Source organism: Canis aureus, chromosome 6 (genome assembly GCF_053574225.1).
Source record: "Canis aureus isolate CA01 chromosome 6, VMU_Caureus_v.1.0, whole genome shotgun sequence".
Taxonomy (NCBI): domain Eukaryota; kingdom Metazoa; phylum Chordata; class Mammalia; order Carnivora; family Canidae; genus Canis; species Canis aureus.
In genome coordinates, this window is record NC_135616.1 from 32,870,651 (window position 1) to 32,892,855 (window position 22,205).

A 22,205-nucleotide genomic window follows, 5' to 3' on the forward strand; every position below is an offset into this window, starting at 1 on the left:
CTTTGCCTCTGTGAACTTTCTTCCCAAAACATATAACCAGAGTGTAATCGTTAGAAAAACCTAAAAGATCACAATAGAGGGACTTCTACAAAATACATGGCAGTACTTCTCAAAACTAGTAATGTCACCAAAAACAAAGAAAGTCTAAGAAACTATTGGAGCTTTAGGAGATGGGACTATTAAACAGATGCAGAGTGGTATCCTGGTAGGATCCTGAACAGCAACAAAAGGATATTAGAAAAAGCTAAGAGGAAAAAAAAAAAAACTAAGAAAACCTGAATAATGTATAGGCTTTAGGTAATAACAATGTATCAATATTGGTTCACTAATTATTGAGAAAAGGGCCATCTTGATATAAGATGTTAATAATCAGGAAAACTGGGTATAAAGTACATGGGGTCTTTTTGTATGATCTCAATTTCTTTCTTTCTTTCTTTCTTTCTTTCTTTCTTTCTTTCTTTCTTTCTTTTCTTTCTTTCTTTCTCTTTCTTTCTTTCTTTTCTTTCTTTCTTTTTTCTTTCTTTCTTCTTTCTTTCTTTCTTTCTTTCTTTCTTTCTTTCTTTCTTTCTTCTTTCTTTCTTCTTTCTTTCTTTCTTCTTTCTTTCTTCTCCTTCCTTCCTTCCTTCCTTCCTTCCTTTCTTCCTTCCTTCCTTCCTTCCTTCCTTCCTTCCTTCCTTCCTTCCTCCTTCCTCCCTCCCTCCCTCCCTTCTTTTTAAAGATTTATTTATTTTAGAGAGAGAGAAAATGAGGGGAGGGGCAGAGGGAGAGAGGGGATCTCCAGCACACTCCCCACTGAGTGTGGAGCCTATTGCAGGGCTCGATCTCATGACCCTGAGATCATGACCTGAGCTGAAATCGAGAGTCTGACACCTAAGTGATTGAGCCACCCGAGCACCCCTATCTTCTCAATTTGTCTGTAACTTAAAACTGTTTTAAAAGGAAATTTTCAAAAGAAAACCTCAGCCAAATAGGTGTGCCTGGTTCATGGGCATGTTCATGGTTCATGTTCCAAAAGGATTTTCTGTCTCACCACAGTCAGTAACAAGCAATTTGAAACTAGGATTTTCTGTCCCTACACTTGGGGTGGCACTTGTGTCCAGCACTTCTGCTTACATTCCATTGATAGAAACTGATCATTTGGCCTTACCTCAATGCCAAGTAGGCTGCAAAGTAGTTCTGTGCATCCCAGGAGGGGAATGTAATGGGTTACTGAACTCAAATCTGTCTGTGCCACATGCCCTTAATGGATTCTTTTGGGAATTGTCGAGAAAAGACTGTTCATCTCTCCCCTCATTGCTGGACAGACTCCTCACTCACATCTGTGATGAAGCATTCTTTCCTGTTGTAGATTTCCCTGTCCTTCCTGGGTACACCCTCCTGTTATACATTCTCCTTGTACCAGATGCCACAACTGCAGTTGTACCTGTCTGTGCATGACTAGATCATGTTGGTCTACTCCCTTAGACAGTAATCTTGATGAGGGCAGAGACTGGATTTGTTCCTGCTGATTTCTTTATGTTTTCCCAATGTCTAATGGGTAGTGGATGCTCCATAAGTGGTCGTTAAATGAATGGATAGAAATTATTTAAGATGGTGTATCTGTTTGCTAGCCTGCCATACCAAGTACCAGAGGTTGGGTGGTTTAAACAATAGAAATTTATTTTCTCATGGGTTTAGAGGCCCAGAGTCTAAGCTTACAGTGTCTGCAGGTATGGTTTCTTCATAGTTCCCTCTCTTTGGCTGGCAGATGGCCGTGGTTTCCCTGTGTCTTCACACAGTCTTTCCTCTGTGTGTGTGCATTCTTTTTCTTTTTCTTTTTCTTTTTCTTTTTCTTTTCTTTTTCTTTTTCTTTTCTTTTTCTTTTTCTTTTTCTTTTTCTTTTTCTTTTTCTTTTCTTTTTCTTTTTCTTTTTCTTTTTCTTTTCTTTTTCTTTTTTTTTTTAAGATTTTGTTTATCTATTTATAAGAGACAGAGAGAAAGACAAGGGCAGAGACACAGGCAGAGGGAGAAGCAGGCTCCATGCAGGGAGCCCAATGTGGGACTCAATCCTGGGATTCAGATCCACACCCTGGGCCAAAGGCAGGCACTAAACCACTGAGCCAGTCAGGCGTCCCAACGTGTTTATGTGTTCTGATCTCCTCTTCTTGTAAGGACTCCAGTCATATTGGATTAGGGCCTACCCAACAGTATCATTTTAACTTAATTATCTCTTTAAGATACATTATCTCTTTAAGGGCCTCTATTTCCAAACATAGTCACATTTGGAGGTGCTAGTGGTTAAGACTTTAACATATGAATTTGGAGAGTGCATAACCATCCCCGTAACAAATGTATTATTTGTGTTTGGACCTGAAAACAAGTCTAAGAATTGGTGATCTGTTCAGGTTCCTCCTGGATTTAGCGGGTTAAACTTCTATCCCTATATCTTCATTCTATTTTTCATTTCTATTCCTGGTATCTTCTCTTCCAGTCAATTCTTTATCTGCCCCTTTGACCCAAAGGGTTGGCATGGGATCTGACTCTCTTTAATGTTTGGATCATTACCTTTCCTTTAAAGGATGGTTCTATTCTGCATATATATTGTTCAGAGGGTTTTTCCCTGATATCACTTGAGAACAAACATGTATATTCCCTATTTTACTAATGAACAATAAAGCAAGTTGCTTATACAGCTTATTGAGATAGTTTAAAAAATAACCATGCCTTCGGAATATGTAATAAGCTCCTTTTCACAAAACTTAATTTTTTTGTGTACTAAAAGCTTTCATATTACTTAGAGAGCCTTTCCAGAAATCCTGTAGCTGGTTACAGAAGGAAACTTACTGGAACTCCAAACTGACTCACAAACACTGAATGCTAATGTCTCTTTGCATCATTTTCTACTTGAACTGGAAATCGCAGGATGGCTGGCAGTCCTGTATCCACATTCTCCCTTCTTAGGATCAGCATGAGTGCTTCAGATAAGGTAGGGAGGAGTTTTTAGACTTTTGATTGTTCAGAGTCTGGAAAGTCAGGCCTGCTGGGGTTTGTCCCTGGCTAATGACACCACAATGTAACATTGGGATTTCTGTAACTCAAGAATTTCTCCCTAGACTCCTACCCTTGAAGCTGTTTCCTTTCTCACTCTTTTGGGGTGATTTATGCACCCCTCATGTGCTATTGTAAGCCTTAAAGACTCAAGATGATAGGAAGGGCTCGACAGAGTCCAATTCACAGAGAGGCGTTTTGCTGCTATTGGGAATTTCATTTATGTGAACAACTAAGATATGTGAAATCCCATCTGCCTGTCATTATTATGATAATGAAAGGTAGAGTGGGATGATGTTTCCCTTTAACTTTACTTATAGAAGAACATATTAAACATATGTCCTTCTCAATATTTATCTCTACAAGCAGGGACTCTGTATGCTCTCTAATATCTACCAGGAACCCCTTACTCAACATTTTCTTTCCCCTCTAGGCACAGTTCACATGCAGAATTAAGTCTGTATACATGGGATACATATGTGTATGTGCATCTATGTGTAACCATGTAAGTGTTGAGGAATACAAAGAAAGGTTTCTCTTTTTCTGGCTAGAGATCACTAGTATCAATTTATCAGGGCAGGGCTTTTTTTTTTTTTTCTTTCTTTTTTCGGTCATTTTTCACAAGTAGATACTTGAAATTATTGTATTCAGATTGCTGACTTCCCCAACCAACCCTCTAGAGGAGAAAAAACTCTCAAACAGGAGTGCTCTCCATTTTAATGACTTATTTTCCCCTCTTGAGGTGAGTTATTTTTAGGCTCATCAATTTTAAAGTAGGAATATTTCTTTTAAAGCATTAGGATACAATAAAAGATGGTACTTTGATACCATTTTGGAGAAAGCTCTTGGATCCCAACACTGTCTCGGAAGTAAGGTCCATGTAATCAATGATTATATAACAAAGCAAAAGCAAAGGGCCAAACAACAAAGAATATTAAACTTTCCTTCAGGGCACTGGGTGTCATGAGGGATTAGCAAAAGTCCCCTTCTTATGAAAGACTGCAAATGCAAAAGATGGAGCATGGTTCATTGATAAACAAAAATAATAGTGATCAGGACAATGAGAAGGTGCTGTGCAGGTACACAGGATCATCAGGCCAGAGTTTTAAGCGCTAACAGCTTTACTCCTGCATGTTCCGTCAGTGGATAAGCTTTGTACTTTCAGTTTCAGTGACACTTTGAAGATCTTTGCATTCGTTAAATTTTTATATACTGCTTTTCTTTCTTTTTATTCATTTGGTTTTCAACACACTAAGAAAGGAACAAGTTTATTGATACATTGCCCAATAAAATCCACATCTGTTGCAACACCATGCATATATTCTATTAGCATTCTCATTTTAAAAAAATCAATTCATCCATAGACATTCATTTCCAGCACTGAACATATGATATTAAAGGGCAAGTTCCCTTTCTATAAGAGAAAAGAATGTTAGAAAATGACTAAATTTCAGAGTAGGGAATTCACGATGATCAATTTCTGTTTCAAAATCATCAGGTAAAAATTAAGTGCCTAATAATGTATCTTAGGAATAAGCCAGGGTTGGTCCTTAAGACACAGAGACATAAACTAATATGTACCAATAGTTCTAACAGTTTAATTCAGAGGAAAGGATCCCTGTGTGCAGATAAAACCCATTCTGCCTCTGTAAACAGATATAGCAGTGCCCTTGTCAGAGTCCTCTTCCATTCAGGAAAAACAGTGAACAACTCCTGGGAAAATGAGTACTCCAAATGGATCATTCCTCAAAATGAAGGGCAGCTCCCCCTCCCCACCCCCCACCCCCCACCCCTCACCCCCCACCCTGCCTGCCACTTACTCATGAGGCATCTCTTCCCTTATGTTGGGATTTTACACTTGCTGTTCTTGATGGCACACGTGTTCTGCTTCCACTTTTGCCAAATCCCTCTCCTGAGCTTCTGCAAGAGTAGTTAATCTACCTAACAGCATTTTGATTAAACAAGAAGATCATCTGATCTTATCTGGGGACAAGAAAGTGGCATGAACAAAGGCTCTGTTTATGTCTCTTTTTCTAAATGATTTTCTAATTTGTAGGAAAGTCTCAGAGTAGTGTCTGCTAAGGAGCTGTATGCTGTGGCCGTCTGTTTATCTAGGTTAAAGGCACACAGAGCTTTCCGCAGTCCCTTGCAGTGATCTTCTGAATTTATTGAAACATGATATTCAGGCTCAGGAAAAACAGTTTTGAGTTTACATGGTTAAACGAGTTGGATTATAGCAGGAAGAAAAGATTAAAAATAAATTCTGATTTAGTAGGGTCCTTTGTAAGAGGAAATATCAAGAAGAGGCTATTTTTTTTCCCTCTAGTAGTTATTATAACCCCGAACATAGGAGCCAGAAAGCTGTTGGAAAGGATTATGGCTTTTGTCTTTTAAATGTATTAGTTGCAAACTGGATTAGCTCTCCTTATCAGTTTTTGATTGAAAAATGCCCTTGTAATGACAAAACCCTCCATAATAAAATGCCATGTTATACCTATCAGTGGTAGGTTAGAAATAAATCTTTGAAGAGTGAATAAGGACACCGAATTTCCCAAACTGAATGTAAAAAATCAAACTGAAAAAATGCTAATTGATTTTCAAATTTATCTGCAAGTAACTGTGTGAGATTAATGTATATTAGTAATATATTCAATGAATCATACTTGTTGAAAATAAGATTTATGAAACGAGAACACTTTGAAAAAAAATCTAGACATGTGATAGCTTTACAGTTGACCTAATGAATAATTATTATCCAGACTCTCACTTTTAATATTCTTCCTTGGGGTTACCATTAAGCACAATAATGGCTTCATCTCATTCAGGCCTCCCTGTGTCTTTCCACACTGACTCTGGATTTGGTCATATGACTTGCTTTAGCCAATAGGATAGCAGCAGACGTGACACAGCTACTTGACATTTACTTTTTCAGTGGATTTTCCCTCTTGCTTTCTCTTGGAACCTTCTATCAAGTGAAAGAGTCCACTCTGATCTGCTAGAATCAATATGATCTGCTTGAATGACTGTATGGTGGGGAATAGAGATGCCCCCCCAGTGTTGGCCAGCCCTTAACTGGCTCAGCAGCTGATAGCAGAGAGCTGACAGGAGAGAGCCCCAGACAAAAAAAAGCAAAACCAAGTTATTCTTTCAACCTGTCACTCCACTAGTTAATCTTGTGGAGACAAGAGAGCCATGAAGGCTTTTCAACCAAATGGGAAGGGGTGATTTTTTTTTTAAAGATTTTATTTATTTGAGAGAGAGAGAGAGAGAGAGAATGAATGAATGGGAGAGGGGCAGAGGCAGAGGCCTAGGAAGAAGCAGACTCCCTGCTGAGCAGGGAGCCTGATGTGGGACTCAATCCCAGGACCCTGGGATCATGACCTGAAACAACGGCAGATGCTTAACTGACTGAGCCACCCAAAAGGGAAGGGATGATTTCTCATAAGGACTGTTACTCCTTCCTTTCTTAGCTATGTCTGCCATACACAGAATCTTCATCTAGTAGGTACAGATGGTGATGCTGCTTTCTGGTCATCTAGTGAAAGTTCTAGACAGTTTTTGAGCTTTGTGAGGGTTTAGCCCCTTCAGGACATTTTGTTTGGGGCTAGGAGGAGGGCTAAGTGTGATGAAAAGAATGATTCTCTGATGAAGGGAAAACTGAGTTTTTAAAAGAAAGTTGTATTAGAATAGAACACACACACTTTTAAAAAAAATGTACTGTCTTTTGACCTATAAGGGCCCAGATGTTATGCCCATGAAATCTAAAATATTTACTGTTTGGCCTTTCTATCTTTATAGAGCACTTTGTTAACCCTTGATTTAAGTTATCAGAGTACCTATGTTTTCTCTGTGGGACTAAAAAACAAAACAAAACAAAACAAAAACAAAAACAAAAAAACCTTCCTTTAGAATGGGAAAGTAAGAAGCAGTTCATGCTCATTTTTTATTTTCCTTGAAATTTAATAGGTCTTGGTTCAATAACATTGCTTACCACTGATATACCTAATTATTTGATTATTATTACAAGGTTATCCTACACGTGAAAACCAAAAATGATCTTTAGTGTTGAGAAATTCTCATAGTACCACTGTAAAACATTTGCTAATGGAATATGTCTTGAATAATCAGAGGAAATTTAAAGATTTAATGAATTTTTTTTTTTTTTGTCTAGAACATAAGGAAACTGATTGTATTCTCCATGGATTTATATTTAACCAAACAGAAGTCTAAGTTTGTATAATTTCCTTATAATAATAATTAAAAAAGGATGTTATAGAGGTATGAGGAGTCTGCCAAATGCACACAGAAGCCTGATTTTAATAAGACTAGTTTTAAATTATTTACTGGAATTTTTATTGGATCGTAAGATAAGCAATGAAAATTTAGCACGTCCTAGACAGTGCATACTGCAGGTTTAAAAAAAGTTAACAGAAGAAGGAATGGAAAAATACTCAATCTTTTTTCATGCAAATCTTTTCTTTTAGCTATTCAACTAGGTCAGGACAACATATTGGTTTGGCAAACAAATTTTTCTCATGTTTATTGCCTTTAAGACAAAGCCAAATACCTTGACTCCTTAACAAGCAGCTTTAAAGGGAAGGGATTCCTTTAAAAAGAGGAATATAAATAATAGTGAATGGGAATAGAGGGGAAGGGAGAAGAAATGGGTAGGAAATATTAGAAAGGGAGACAGAACATGGAAGACTCCTAACTCTGGGAACCGAACTAGGGGTGGTGGAAGGGGAGGAGGGCGGGGGGTGGGGGTGACTGGGTGGCGGGCACTGAGTGGGGCACTTGACGGGATGAGCACTGGGTGTTATTTTGTATGTTGGCAAAATGAACACCAATAAAAAATAAATTTATTATTAAAAAATAAAAAAATAAAAGTAAAAAAAAAAATAAAAGAGTCTTGTGTCTCTAGACGAGTATCTGACTGAGCCATTCTTCCACTGAGAAATAGTAACCTACAGGTTCAAGAAGCACAATGATCCCTAAACAGGGTGAATGTAAAGAAAAAGCACATCTGTGAAATTATAGTGTAAATATTGTAAATAGTGCATATTGATTTAATTAAATACTGTGATATAAAGATATGAAGAGGCAGGTATATCTTGAGATCATAGGATGAGAGCTCAGTTTTCATCTTCAGTGAAACTCAGTACAAGATGTCTAGAACTGATAAGTGAACATACAGAACTATGAACACTTATTTAGAAAAACTGAGTTACAAGAGTGCTTGGGTGTCTCAGTCAGTTAAGTGTCTGAATCTTAATTTAGCTCAGGTCATGATCTTAGGGTAGTGAGATTGAGTCCCGTATCAGACCCCATGCTCAGTGGAGAATCTGCTTGAGATTCTTTCCCTCTGCCCTCAGATCCCCTTGCTTGTGTGCTTGCTCTCTCTCTCTCTCTCTCAAATTAAATAAATAAATAAATAAATAAATAAATAAATAAATAAATAAAATCTTTAAACACATAATAAAACAGAAAAACTGAGCTTACATATAAGAGGAAATGAAAAAGTAGAAAGTGCTCCATGTCTGAGAATTGGAGGAAGATTTCAGGGATGGAAGGGGTGAAGTGACTGGACAGCATAGTCTTTTAGGCTACATTTGAAATTTTAACCTTTATATATATATATATGCATTATTTTGATTGAAATTACATAAAATATCCCTACATAAATAAACATACAAAGTTCCAGACAATAGGGAAACATAAGAAAAGAATGGAGAATAAGTAAGATGAATGAACAAAAAAGCATCCAATCCCAGAGGAAGGTGAGATAATTCAGGGAAAAGAAGAGAACTGAGAATTAAATTCTAATTTGCATCCTTAGGGAGATTATTGCATCCAAGCAAATAATAGGCTGCTATGAAAAACTAGCAATCAAACAACAAGTAATGTTTCCCAAAAATCAGAGTATATTTAACTACTGAAATAAAAGTCAGTGAATGGGCAGTTTGTCAGTAGGGAGGAAAAACTAGGAACATCTGCAATTTATAGCAATACTGTAGAAATAGAAAATAGTTAAGAGACATGAAGAAAAATGCAGAATAGACTCAGGATAGATACATCTCTCTGAAATCATTTCCAGAAATAGAGAATATAGATAGCAGAGGAAATAAGTAATCAAAAAAATATAAAATGAAATATCCCCAAGGCAAAGACAGAGTTCAAACTTAAATATCTATCTATACCTGAGGAGAATGGATGATTAAAGATCATACCCAGACACATTCTGAGAAATTTAACTTCTCCAAGGAAAAGAAGAAATCTTAAAACTTTCAGGAAATAGCTACAAAATAAGTATATGAGATTTATTTATGAGAGTATGAAATAAATATGACATCAACTTCTTATTAGCAATTTTGGCTACATCAAAGAATAGTCAACCTTTTTTGAATGTCACTAAGTCTTAGGCATGAAGCTAAATATTTTAAATGCATTAACTCATTCTCACCACAATTCTAATATTATTCTCATTTTATGAATGAGAAAGGCAAGGTAAAGAAAAGTGAAGTACTTAAGTGTTAAAGGAGCTAAGATTCAGAGCCTACGTTTAATCCTCTGCCACCTACCACCAAGGGTCATCTGGTTACACACTGAAATGAAGAAATTCCTTCAAAACTCTGAAGGGGCAAATTATATTCACCAGTCCCTCTGTGCATTGCATGTAACTAATCAAGTTTGAAAGCACACACACACACACACACACACACACACACACAGGTATTTCTCAAATATGCATAGTGTTAGATATTGAACTATTTATATTTTACTCAACTTGAAAATATTACTATAGGACATAGGCTGATAAACGGACAATGGCAGGAACACTTAAGGGACAACACTAACAATGAGCTGGAAAAATCAAAATAAAAAAGTGTAAGCAGAGAGATCACAGGAAACTCCTTTGGCCCTGGGTGCCTGAGGCATTCTCCCTCAAGCAAGGCTGAGGTAGGGACACTAGATTACATTTTTGTCCTTGTGAATCTTGTTTCTTTTTTCTTTTTATGCTAAAATCTTTATTTTATTTTTTTAATAAATTAATTTTTTATTGGTGTTCAATTTACCAACACACAGAATAACACCCAGTGCTCATCCCGTCAAGTGCCCCCCTCAGTGCCTGTCACCCATTCACCCGTGAATCTTGTTTCACTACATACTTCTCTAGAGAATAGTATTTACATAATACTAATAGTGTTAGTACCTTTATTGGGTAGGAAATTTTAGAGTTAACTGTTAGAGAAAACAGGATGATTTTAATTAAGTCACAAGCTGTATATGTTAAATATCAACAGAATTTCTTAAACCTGGAAGGGGAGAAGAGAGCAGAAAAATGGAAGGCTGTGTATGTGTTTGCCATCTCTCACACTGAGAATTTCACAAATACATTCTGAAATTGATGTGACAAAGACTGAGAGTTTTAAGTTTACCATGTAAAGTTACAATATTGAGCAATAGAAGAACAAAAGTAATAATGTAAGGGAAAACAACAAATTGTTAATGTGCTGTATTTTTTCAAAATTATTCACAATTTTAATAGAAATCATCAGAAGAGCTTAAAAACAACCAGCACATTAAAAGGAACAGAGTTCTCCAAACTACTGATAGTGGTTACTTCTGAGGTTGAAATAGGAGGAAGACTAAATTTTATGCTTTAGTGTGTTTTGATTTTTCAAAGATCTTTAAGTCTTCTCTATACCCGATATGGGCCTTGAACTCACAATCCCGAGATCAAGAGTCATATGTTCTGCCCACTGAGCCAGACAGGCACCCCCGTTTTAATATTTTTAATCAGTCATAAACATTTTTGTTAAAATACCAAAATTATTTAAAAATTAAATAAATAGTTGACCTCCACAATTAGGGGTTGATTAAATACATTGTAGTATATAGTTAGTGTAGAATCAGATGCCCCCTTGGAAAGAGCAGGATAGGTCAATGTTCTGTCATTGAAAGAGAACATTGGTTTAAGAAAAAAGAAAGTAAATTACTGTAAAAGATATAGAACATAATCCTATGTATGTTGAAAAATATATGCTTGTATGTGTGCTTATGCATGTCTGTGTATGTATTTGCATAAAGGAACAACTAGAACAGTGAAGGAGGTGGGATTTCTACTTGTCTGCCATTCAGTATTATTTGAATTTTATGATGATATTTTGTCCCCATAATACCATGATCGTCATTACTCTCTGAAAAGTGAAATGTGTTGAAGTTAAAACACAAGCGTAAGTCAGATCAGCCCCTCATTAAATAAGGTAGAGGCGGGGCACCTCAGTGGCTCAGTGGGTTAAGCATCTGCCTCTGGCTCAGGTCATGATCTCAGGGTCCTGGGATGGAACCCCACATTGGGCTCCCTGCTCAGTGGGGAGCCCACCCCCCACCCTACCTCTCATCATGCTTTGTCTCTATCTGTCTCTCTCTGAAATAAATTTAAAAATCTTAAAATAAAATAGGTAAAGGTAACATAAATACTTCAGTGATTTGGAAATTGAAGATACTGTAATTGAAAGTATCTAAAACTCTTCCTTCTCTTTTCTCTTTATGTTTGACTAGGGAGATTTTGTGATTAGAATGCATTTTCTTTCCCTATGTACTCATTGAATCAATGGATTTGCTCCAGTGACAGGAGAGGTACATAACAGTTGGTATGTCCCTCTTCCAGAGCTCTGAAAATATCACACACACACACACACACACACACACACACGCACATTTCAGAGTTACTACAAAATTAATGTAACTCTCCAAAGAAATGAGCAAGACTTTTACTATAGCCCTCTTCCAAGCAAGTTGCTAAATCTGTTTTTAAAAAGTTATTCTTAAAAAAAAAAGTTATTCTTAGTAATCTTTATAGATAGTTTATAAACAATATACAGTCACTTAGGGCCTTAATTATCTATACACACTTTTGCCACTAACCAAGTTTAAAGTAAAAATGAGAGGAATTTGTATTTTCTTAATAGCCAGAATTGGAATTCCTCTTAAAAGAAGCTGTTTTTAATGAAATCTGTTGATAAGCTTCTCAGGGAGAAAGTGAGACCCTAAGGCACAGTTTATGTGGACCCACTGGCTTCCTGTGTCAGTTCCTATATAATGCTGAAAATTCACATTTCTGAGTCCCACCCCAAGAAACTGAACCACAGTGCCTGGGGAAGGGCAGGTGCTCCCTGAGGTTTGTCTCACAAACCTTTTCTGGAAAAAGAATGAGACTTTTTTCTATGCAAGTTGAAGGTAATCGTACAGATTCAATAGGCAGTGTGCCCCAGCTAGTATTAACTTTCTCCATTTATTCAGTAATAATCATTGAATTATCTAACATTTTTATTAAGGATTTTTTTAGAACTTTTTTTGTTTCTGTTTTTTGTTTTTGTGCATGGGTCACAAAAACCGAGTTAATGGTCTCCCACCATGCTGAGTGGTGTGGGGACGAAGCCCTTGAAGGCAGGAGAGAGCCTGGGAACTTGAGCCTTCACAGAGCTAGCAAAAGTCATAAAGAAGGCCCTGTGCCCATATGGTGTGTATTAGGGTTTCTAGCCAATCTCAAGGAGTCTGAAGACCTGAAGAGCAACTAGGTCACCTAATGAAAGCATTGCTAGCAGCCTCCTCCATTTGGTTTGTGTGGTGCCAGCTGAGGCTGTTAGGAGCTGTCAGCAGATCCTGTTGAATGCCGCTTCCTCTACAGGAAAAGTCTCAAGAGACTTGAAAGGCGGCCTGTTCCCAGCCCTAGAGATAAATGTACCATTATACCTCACCTCCATCCCTCTATCCCAGTCACAGGCAGTCTAGGCTAACCCTCTAGCCAGACAGTTCCTCCGCCCAGCTCCTCACCAGCCATTTCCGTGGAAGACAGAGCACCTCTTCTGGGAATGGGTTTTTTGTTAAGTCCAGAAATCTTAGCTTCCTTCTTTCTGAAGATTGAAAGGGTACAGTGCAAGTATCAGGAGAGATGAGGAACCATTTCATGCAGGCAGAGAGTGGGATTGTGGGATCGCTGATGGCCTAAAAAATCATCTGGGTATACAGATGTGAGGGCCTTATTCGAATGAACATTTGAAACACTTATTTCTCTGTGGGATGTAAAAACTATGCCATTCACGTGGCAATCTGTACACATAGGTCTGTAGAGGGAATTGATTGTGGAGATTAGGTTAGTTCAGTCTCCCTTAATTTTAAGAAAAACTGAGTTCCAGAGACTCTCTTAGATTCACACATTTTGATTATAGCAGAGGCAGGATGAAAAAAAAATTAAAGTCCTTATTTTTTCTATTGAAATCAATATACAATGAGTCAGTGCATGCCTATAATTAAAACAATTTGGACAAAAAAGTCAAGAGAATACAAACATTTTCTTAATGTAAATACACTGAATTAAACTTACAGGAGTCTAATTTAAAAAAAAATATGTTTCAAGCAAATGCATAGATAATTCTAGCTACATGGCAAGGGTCTCATATTCCTGCATTTTAAAATTCTGATTTAGTAGGTTGTTTCCATTCCTGTTTTGCTTGAGCTTTGTCTAAGTATTACATTTTAAAATTGATTCTATTTTCTTAGCCAATGCCTTATAAGAGTTTCTAATTTCTCTTTCCCCAACCATGGCAGTTGCTTCCAAGATGCTTTGCTTGCTCAGTTGGTGCTGAGCACCATTGTCATCTTCTAAGACATTGTTCAGATAGTTTTATTACCCTATTCAAAGCCCCTGGTAGTTTTATTTTGCTAAAAGATTAGTATGAAAGCCACATTAAAATGAATTCAAACCTTTCACAATCTCAGTTTATCACTCCAGAATCTGTGTGTGTGGGGGGGTGTGTGTGTGTGTGTGTGAGAGAGAGAGAGAGAGAGAGAACTCTTTCTCCTCCATTCTCAATGAAAGTCCTCTCCTGGTATTCCATATATTCAGCGCTCCAGGCCCAAGGGAAAAGGTATGATCCCTGAACACATCAGATGTTATTCTTTTGTCTGTAAGGCCCTTCCTTTCTTTCTCCAAATGTAGAAATCATTTCTATCCATGAAGACCTAGGGCATATGTGATCGATCCTTCTTTCTTCCTCTCTTTGCATCTTTTTTTTTTTTAGAGATTTTATTAATTTATTCATGAGACACACACACACACACACACAGAGAGAGAGAGAGAGAGAGAGAGAGAGGGAGAGAGATGCAGAGGCATAGAGGGAGAAGCAGGCTCCTCACAGGGAGCCTGATGCAGGATTCGATCCCTGGTACCTGGGATCATGCCCTGAGCTGAAGGCAGACGCTCAACTGCTGAGCTACCCAGGCATCCCTACATCCCTTTATTTTCAAGCTATTTGCCTTGCTTAAGTTTGGAATGTGTATTTTCATTTTTTTTTTCTGGAATAAAACTAATGAGAATCTGATATACAGTTTGTGCGATATACATTTGTAAAATGAAATGGCTTTCTTAAAAAAATAATCTCAGATTCTTCAAAGTTGACAAAGGCACACTTGTATTCCTCTAAGGAACTGATGTATTTGTGTTAAAAGAGGATTCATACTTTTAGTATTCTAAGACCTGGAGACTAGGGCATAAAACCTGACTTCAGTACTTACTAGCTTTGTGATATTAGGTAAGTGCTTTATGGTCTCTTTGCCTCTGTGTTCTCATCTGAAATAGAAGGTAATAATAGTATTTATCTCATCTGATTGCTAAAAAGATTAAAGGTGTTAAAACATATAACTCATTTAAAATAGGACCCGGCACTCATAAGTACTCAAAGATTAATAGCTATTCTTGTTATAATGAAAGGAGAGTCAGCTGAACACATAGTCACAGCTTTTCTTCTGATGGGAAATTTTACCTTGTTGTTTTCAAATAAGTTACATCCTTTTTTTAAAAAAAAAAATTTTCATTAACAAGTAGAAATTTGTAAACTTTTACCTTTAAATGTAGTATACGTATTATTCTAAAATCTACATCTGGAAATTCCCATTTCCAGGTACAGCCTTATAGGTCTTATTCTATTTTCTATTGATTTTGTTAGATCTTATATATGTGGTGTCTTTTATGTGCTTGACTGTCGTTTGTTGTTTGTTTGTTTTGGACGGTTCCATTTAATATTACATTCAAAAGAAAAAATACCTAGGAATAAATTTAAACAAGGAGATAAAAGACTTGTAAACTGAACACTGTAACAACTTGATGAAAGAAATTAAAGACCTAAATAAATAGAAAGACATCCAGTATTTATGGACTGAAAGACTTAATATTGTTAAGATGACAATACTTTCAAAATGATCTATACATTCAGTGCAATCCCTATCAAAATTCCAATAGCCTTTTTTTGCAGAAATGAAAATGCTGATCCTCAAATTCATATCTACTGCCAGGAGGAGTCCTATGATGATTTATTTAATGTGTCAACTTGACTAGGCCAAAGGATGCCTAGATAGCTAATAAAACATTACTGGGTGTGTCCTGAGAGCACTTCTGGAAGAGATTTAGAATTTATATCTGTCGACTGAGTAAAGGAAATCTGTCCTCATCAATGTGGGTGGGCCTCATCTGATCCCTAGAGGACCTGAATAGAGCAAAAAAGGGAAGGAAGTGCAAATTCTTGCTCTCTCTCTTCTTGAGCTCCTAGTTCTCAGGCCTTTAGACTCAGACTGAATTATGCCAGTAGTTTTCCTGTTTCCCAGCTTGTGGCAACAGGTTGGGGAACTTCTCAAGTGAGCCAGTTCCTATAATAAACCTCTTCTGCTATCTATCTTGGTCTGTCTCCTATTAATTTTATTTCTCTGTAGAACCTTAATTCAGTCTTCAAAACAATGCTGTAAAAGAGTAACAAAGTTAAAAGACCAATTTTTCCCAATATCAAAACATACTACAGAGCTACAGTAATGAAGATAACATAGTACTGACTAAATTAGGATTGACTTATATAGATCAATGCAATAGAACTCAGATGTATACATCTATACATATACATATTCATACATCTCTAGCTAATTAATTTTTGACAAGGGTTTCAAGAGCATTGTTTGGTAAAAGAATAAATTTGGGTTCATCCATCACAGTAAATATAAAACTAACTCAAAATGAATCAACAGCGTAATTGTAAGTGCTAAAGCCATAAAATTCTTAAAACACAGAGGTAAATCTTTATAAGTACAAATTTGACATTATATACTTAGATATACCAAAAGAATGAGCAACAAAAGAAAAAGTACATTGAAGTTCATAGAAAATCAAAACTTTTGTATTCAAGGACATTATCTAGAAAGTGAAAAGATCATCTATAGAATATGGGAAAATATTTGCAAATCATCTACCTGACAAGGATCTACTATCCAAAACATATTAAGAACTCATATAACTCACAGCTGAAAAGTATATACCCTAATTCAAAAATGGGCAAAAGACTGAAACAGGCATTTTTCCAAAGAAGATATACAAATAACCAAGCATATTGAAAGATGCTCGATATTCTTTTTTTTAAAATTTTATTTATTTATTTGACATAGAGCACAAGCAGGGGGGAGCAGAAGAGGGAGAAGCAGGCTCCCTGCTGAGCATGGAGACCAACATGGGGCTTGATCTTAGGACCCTGGGATCATAACTTGAGCTGAAGGCAGATGACCAACTGACTGAGCCACCCAGGCACCCCAAGATGCTCAATATTCTTAGTCAATAGAGGGAAAAAAACCACAATGAAATATCATTTCACATTCACTCAGATGCTTTAATAAAAAAGATGGAATATAAAAAATTTTGGCAATCAAAAAGTTGGAAAGTAACAAATGTTGGCAAGGATGAAGAAAACACGGATCCTTTTTACAACAGTTTGGTGATGCATCAAAAAGTTAAACAGAGTTAGCAAGCTACATAGCAATTCCTCTTCTAGGTATATACCCCAACTAATTGAAAGCTGGTGCTTAGATAATATACATACCTGTTGATAGTCTCACTCTTCACAAGAGCAAAATACATTCTCTATTTATTTTGCTAACCTTATTTTTAACCTCCTTTTAAACTATACTGTATTCATCATCATTTTTTTAATCCAGTTGAACTCTGTTCCATTGTTGAAGACAAAATCACCTCTCTCCTTTATGCTTTTCTCTATCTTTAATGTCCTTACTTCATTCTTTATCTTGGAAGGTTCTGTTGATTCTTTAAGACCTTGGTCATTCTAAGTAGTATTTAGACCTCTGTAATCCTGGTCCTGTTAGTGCTTTGTATGTATCTCTGTGATAGCATTTGTAAGTTTGTTGTATATAAATGTATTTATACTTTTATTTTAATTTCTGCAACATGAAGCTGAAGATGAGTGAGTAAGGCAGCAAATGGTGTCAAGAACCTTATTTTAAACATCTTTGCTTTTCTAGTAGCTAACAGGTCCTGACAGACATTCAAATATTGCTAAATGAGAAGATGAGAGAAGAGATGTATAACTGCTTAACTTTGATTAAATCCATGTATTTGCCATTTCCTTTAGTTTTCAATGGTAAAAATGAGGCTGATATGAAGAGAGTGATGAGAATTTTTTCTCAAGGAGATAAGGTGAAAATTGGGTGTGTGAGAAAGCCTTTTGGAAAAGAGAATTTACAGAGGTAAAGTGTATCATCATCCGTTCATGCAACAAATAAGTTATTTTTTACTCTGTCCCAGGGAGAGCACATGGAGCATACTGCAACCTGGAAAATGTAAGCACTTTTTCTGAACATCTGTGCCTATTCTTAACTGAGACAAAGCAGACTTTTTGGAGTACTTTTGGAGATACTTCAATCTCTCCATTAACAAACAGAACTTCTCGTAAAATATGGACTTTGAAGGCTAAAGACTTCAAGGCCAAGTGGACCATGCCGAGACCTCTGGTTTGCAGCCAGATGACCAATCCCTGCATTTGGATGAATGATTTCCCAAGGGGCTTTGGACAGATTGGACCCAGCACTAGCACAAAGTTGGCTTGGAGGAATAAGCTCCTGGAAACTTCAATTAGTGTTTGGTATATGAACATTAAACAATGCTGAGGCTGAAAACAATACATCACACGGCAGGTCCCAGGAAATAAGCAGAAGGCTGGTAGCAGGCCAGGGAAAGGGGCCAAAATACTTGTCAAGGACAATTCCTCATGGAGAAATGACAGCAGGCTTGAGGACAGCAGGTATGACCTGAGAGGTAATGATATTAATTACATTTCAAAAATGAGGGGAGGACAGAAAGTGGTTTTTATTTGCCTATCTAATAACAGACTTTACTTTTTTGGATCAGCTTTTTTGATAGTCTGAAAGAAATGCATGTAATGAAAAATTAATTTTTAAAGCAATGCTGACATATATGAAGCATTACTACACATCAGCATTTTTACAAGTTTTTGAAAAATATTAATTGACTTATTTAGTCTTCACAGCTAACTTTTGGGATAGATATTGTCCCCATTTTTACAAATGGAGACTAGAAAGAATTGGGCAACCTATTCTGGGTCACACAACTAGCACTGATGGAATTGAACTAGAAATCAAACCAGGTAACTGGTGCCAGAGTCCACTGTCTTGAGCATGATATTGTACGGTCTCTCTATTCTGTCTTAATAATTGAGAGGGTGAGATTCACCCAAGGATAGACAGATAACCAGTGGGACATAAAGCAGAGCTTAGAAACAGACTCTGGCATATACAGAATCTTGCTATATGACAACGGTGGAAAACATATCAGGCAAAACATGACACATTTAACGTGGTGCTAAGGCAATTAGTTTTCAAATAGGGAAAATATAAATTTGGGTGCTCACCTTTCACAGTATACAATAATCCCATCCAGGAAGACTGAAGATTAAATGTAAAATGTAAAACTTTAAAACTACTTGAAAAAGATATTTATTGCCTTTTGGGGAAGAGAACAAATTTTTTTGAAAGAAGAAACAACATAGAATTTTTAAAAATAAATTCAATATTTCATTTTATCAGGGTACATATTGTAAAGTGAAAATAAAAGCTATACATTTGAAGAGGTTATTTGCCACATATAAAATCAACAAAAGGTTTGCATCTAGACTATGTAAAAAAAACTCTTATGAGCCAACTAACTAAATAATTCAAAGATATAAAAAGACATTTCATAGAAAAAATTAATGGCCAATAAATATGAAACAATTTTCAGGCTCACTATAAATCAGGGAAATTCAAACTAAACTCATAAAATCTTTCATTTCACATTAATAATTTTGGCAAAAGTTAAAATTTCTGACGGTGTCAAGATTTGGCAAGGATGTGAGACTGTGGGGAATCTTACAGACTGCTAATGGGAATAGAAGGGTGTATTTGTATAACCACTCTACAAAACTCTTTGTTGCTATTTGGTAAATTTGAAGATCTCTAAATCCTACAACCCAGCAATTCTACCCTTAGATATATACTATGAAGAAAATCTTGGACATGTGTACTATGTTTTTATATAAAACTACTATATAACACCATGTAATATTAGGATATAAAACAACCCAAACAAAAATTATGAAATTAATAAACAGTGATAGACTGACAGAATGGACAATCTAGCAGTAGTAGTCCAACCTAAGGAATGGACCTATAGCTATACACATCAACATGTAAAAGCTATACAGACTTCAACATGTAAAAGCTTATACAGACTGAATAGATGTTGAATGAAAAGAAAAAGCAAGTCACACAAGAATATAACTAATATGATTCAAGTCATCCAAAGTTTAAATACAAGAAAAACTATAAAAATCTGCTTTTGGGATTGTAATCTATTCTAAAACTATAAAGCAGAGCATAAGATTCCTATACCCAAAGGTCAGACTCATGCCTTCTTTTTTTGAGGGGGATGGGAAGGATAGCAGATTGAAACATGAGGGGGGCCAGCAACATAAGGCGCTTCAAGATTTTCTTGGTGATGGGCATATATATTTATTACGATAATTAATATGCACTATACATACTTATATTTAGGCACATATATTGATTGCATGCAATATAATTCCTTCACGATGCTCTTATCCTCCAATTTGGGAGACTGACACAGGGACAGATATGCAAATATTGTCAGAGTGTCCATGGCCTAGGAGCTTTGAAATTCTTGTCACTGGATTTATGAGAAAATTTCTTAGCTCTGTGGAGACAGAATTGCAGATGGCAATATTGGAAACAGTGAGATCTAGACACACACACTATAGTGATAATCTAGGCAAGTGATGACAGAGGCCTGGACTAGTATAGTAGAAAGGGAGTTGGAAAGAAGTGGACACATTGGGATATGTGTTGGAGGTAGTCAATAGAATGTGCTGAATGATTATGACATTGGGAAGAAGGGGAAGAGAGGACTTAAGCCCTGTGTTTAGACTTTAGCAGTTCAATGCATAGCAGTACCATCTAATAAGACGAGAAAGGCTAGAGGACCAGCAGGTAAGAGTAGAGGTTGGATGAGGAAGTCAAGATTCCTATCTTACCATCTTAAGTTTGAGAAGCAAATTAGATGTTCCATTAGATATATCATAAGGGTAGGTAGATTCATGTCACTATCCAGTGACAGTTAAGGAGTGAAGATAAAGTTGAAGAGAACAATTACTTGGGTATATTAAAAAATATTTGAGTTTAAGTCCCAATTTTCACATCCACTCATTTTCAGGGAAACTTTTAGAAGTCAGTAAGATAAAATGTGAGAAGTGTTTGAGAAATTACACAGGTAACATAAGGATAGAATTACTAATAGGCAAAGCACAGTGGACTGAGAATTAGAAAGTAGGCATTTTAGGTCTAGCTCTTCCACTGGCTAATACTAACCACCTCATGAAAGTCCTATATATTCTTGATTTAAGTTTGTTTAGCTTTAAAATGATGGAATTAGAATCAGTAACTTAACTGGCCTCTTTTTTATCTAATGTTTGAAAAGTAAAACTTTTCTCTGTTTTGATTCCTCCTCACTGGAAAGAATAGGATTATAATTATTTAGCTGCAAGTTAATTAAACATACCAACCTTGTGATCACTTTATTCTGAAAAAATATTAAATGCCTAAATGGAACATTACAATAACATCTTAATTTTGAACCAGAAAAATACTTAAGAACCAGAGTGACATTTATCATGTTAGCTTGGTGTTCTTAAAGTCTGCTAGAATGTCTTCTGTCAATCCTTCTTCACAGTATTGTAAAGACAAGGCCAGGGAGAGAATATCATGGCTACTGGGAGACTCATCTCAGACTTACCTCATTCCTCCTCAAATCTAGACCATTGCTAGGCTTAACATTCACCACTTCCTTGACTCATGGATAGTAACATCTGGTCATTAAACTTAAATTCTCTCTCTGTCTCACTTCGTCTCCCTCCTTTCCCCTCTCCTGTCTATTAACTTCCAAATTCTTTGGCTGGACTCTGTCCTTTGTTTCTTAGAATCTTTGCTTATAACCATAGTCGTTTTTCTGGATCTTAGAGCATAGGGTTCTCACTTCTATACTACTTTTTCTGGTGTCATGATTCTTTTGTGCAAATGCTTTTTCTGGGTGTAGGTGAATTTATGAATGTTCATGAAGTACCTTTGCATGACATCTCTCTCTCTCTCTCTTTCTTTTCCTCCTATTCCCAGCCAGTTACCTTATGTTTCAAGGTTCCTTCGACAGCCAGTGTGCCTAGGCTGCCCTCTCACATAGTGCATGTCTAATATTGTGCTTCTCTGTTGGTACATGGAGAATATGGAGACAAATTTTATTGTTATCACTCCTTTATTTCTAAGAAAGCCAGCCCTATTATTAACATAATCTATATAATAACATGATTACCATCATCATCTTGGTAGAAGTCATAGCATCAAAGGGTTTAATTAGAGCTATTAAGTTTGCTGTGGTAATGACATGATAAGTGAGTAAAAATCACAAATACCAAGCCATTATTATCACATCTTCTTCAATGTCAAATGAGCCTTTGTGAAACCAACACTGCCATGTCCTCCATTGATTAGCATCACCTCTAAAGATGGTAATTTATTTGGAATTGATCAGCCATTAATTTAACATTTTTAAATGTCAAGATTTAAAGCTGAATGTTAAAATGGGGGACCAAAAGCTATATTCATTTATAATTGGCCTCTTAGATAAGATTTAGACATCACAGAAAGTCTCATATTCCAAATTAGTTGACCAAAAGAAGCTCAACAAGTCCTTTTGTTTTTCTACTACAGAAAATAGAATTAACATT

General features: G+C 36.3%; 1 protein-coding gene and 1 long non-coding RNA gene across 2 annotated transcripts in view; one reads left to right on the forward strand and one right to left on the reverse strand.

Annotated features, from left to right (window-relative positions):
• LOC144315680 (uncharacterized) overlaps positions 1–22,205 on the forward strand; it is a 471,692-nt gene that overhangs the window by 350,647 nt on the left and 98,840 nt on the right. Inside the window, exon 5 of the transcript XR_013381454.1 lies at positions 17,667–18,158. The gene's annotated coding sequence lies outside the window, so the exon portion shown is untranslated. The remainder of the gene's footprint in view (positions 1–17,666; positions 18,159–22,205) is intronic.
• Positions 12,373–21,379, reverse strand: LOC144315683 (uncharacterized). The gene is made up of 4 exons (XR_013381459.1): positions 21,221–21,379; positions 14,605–14,659; positions 12,865–12,944; positions 12,373–12,759 (listed from the first exon to the last, which is right to left on the reverse strand). It is a non-coding gene; the product is annotated as an uncharacterized LOC144315683 (long non-coding RNA).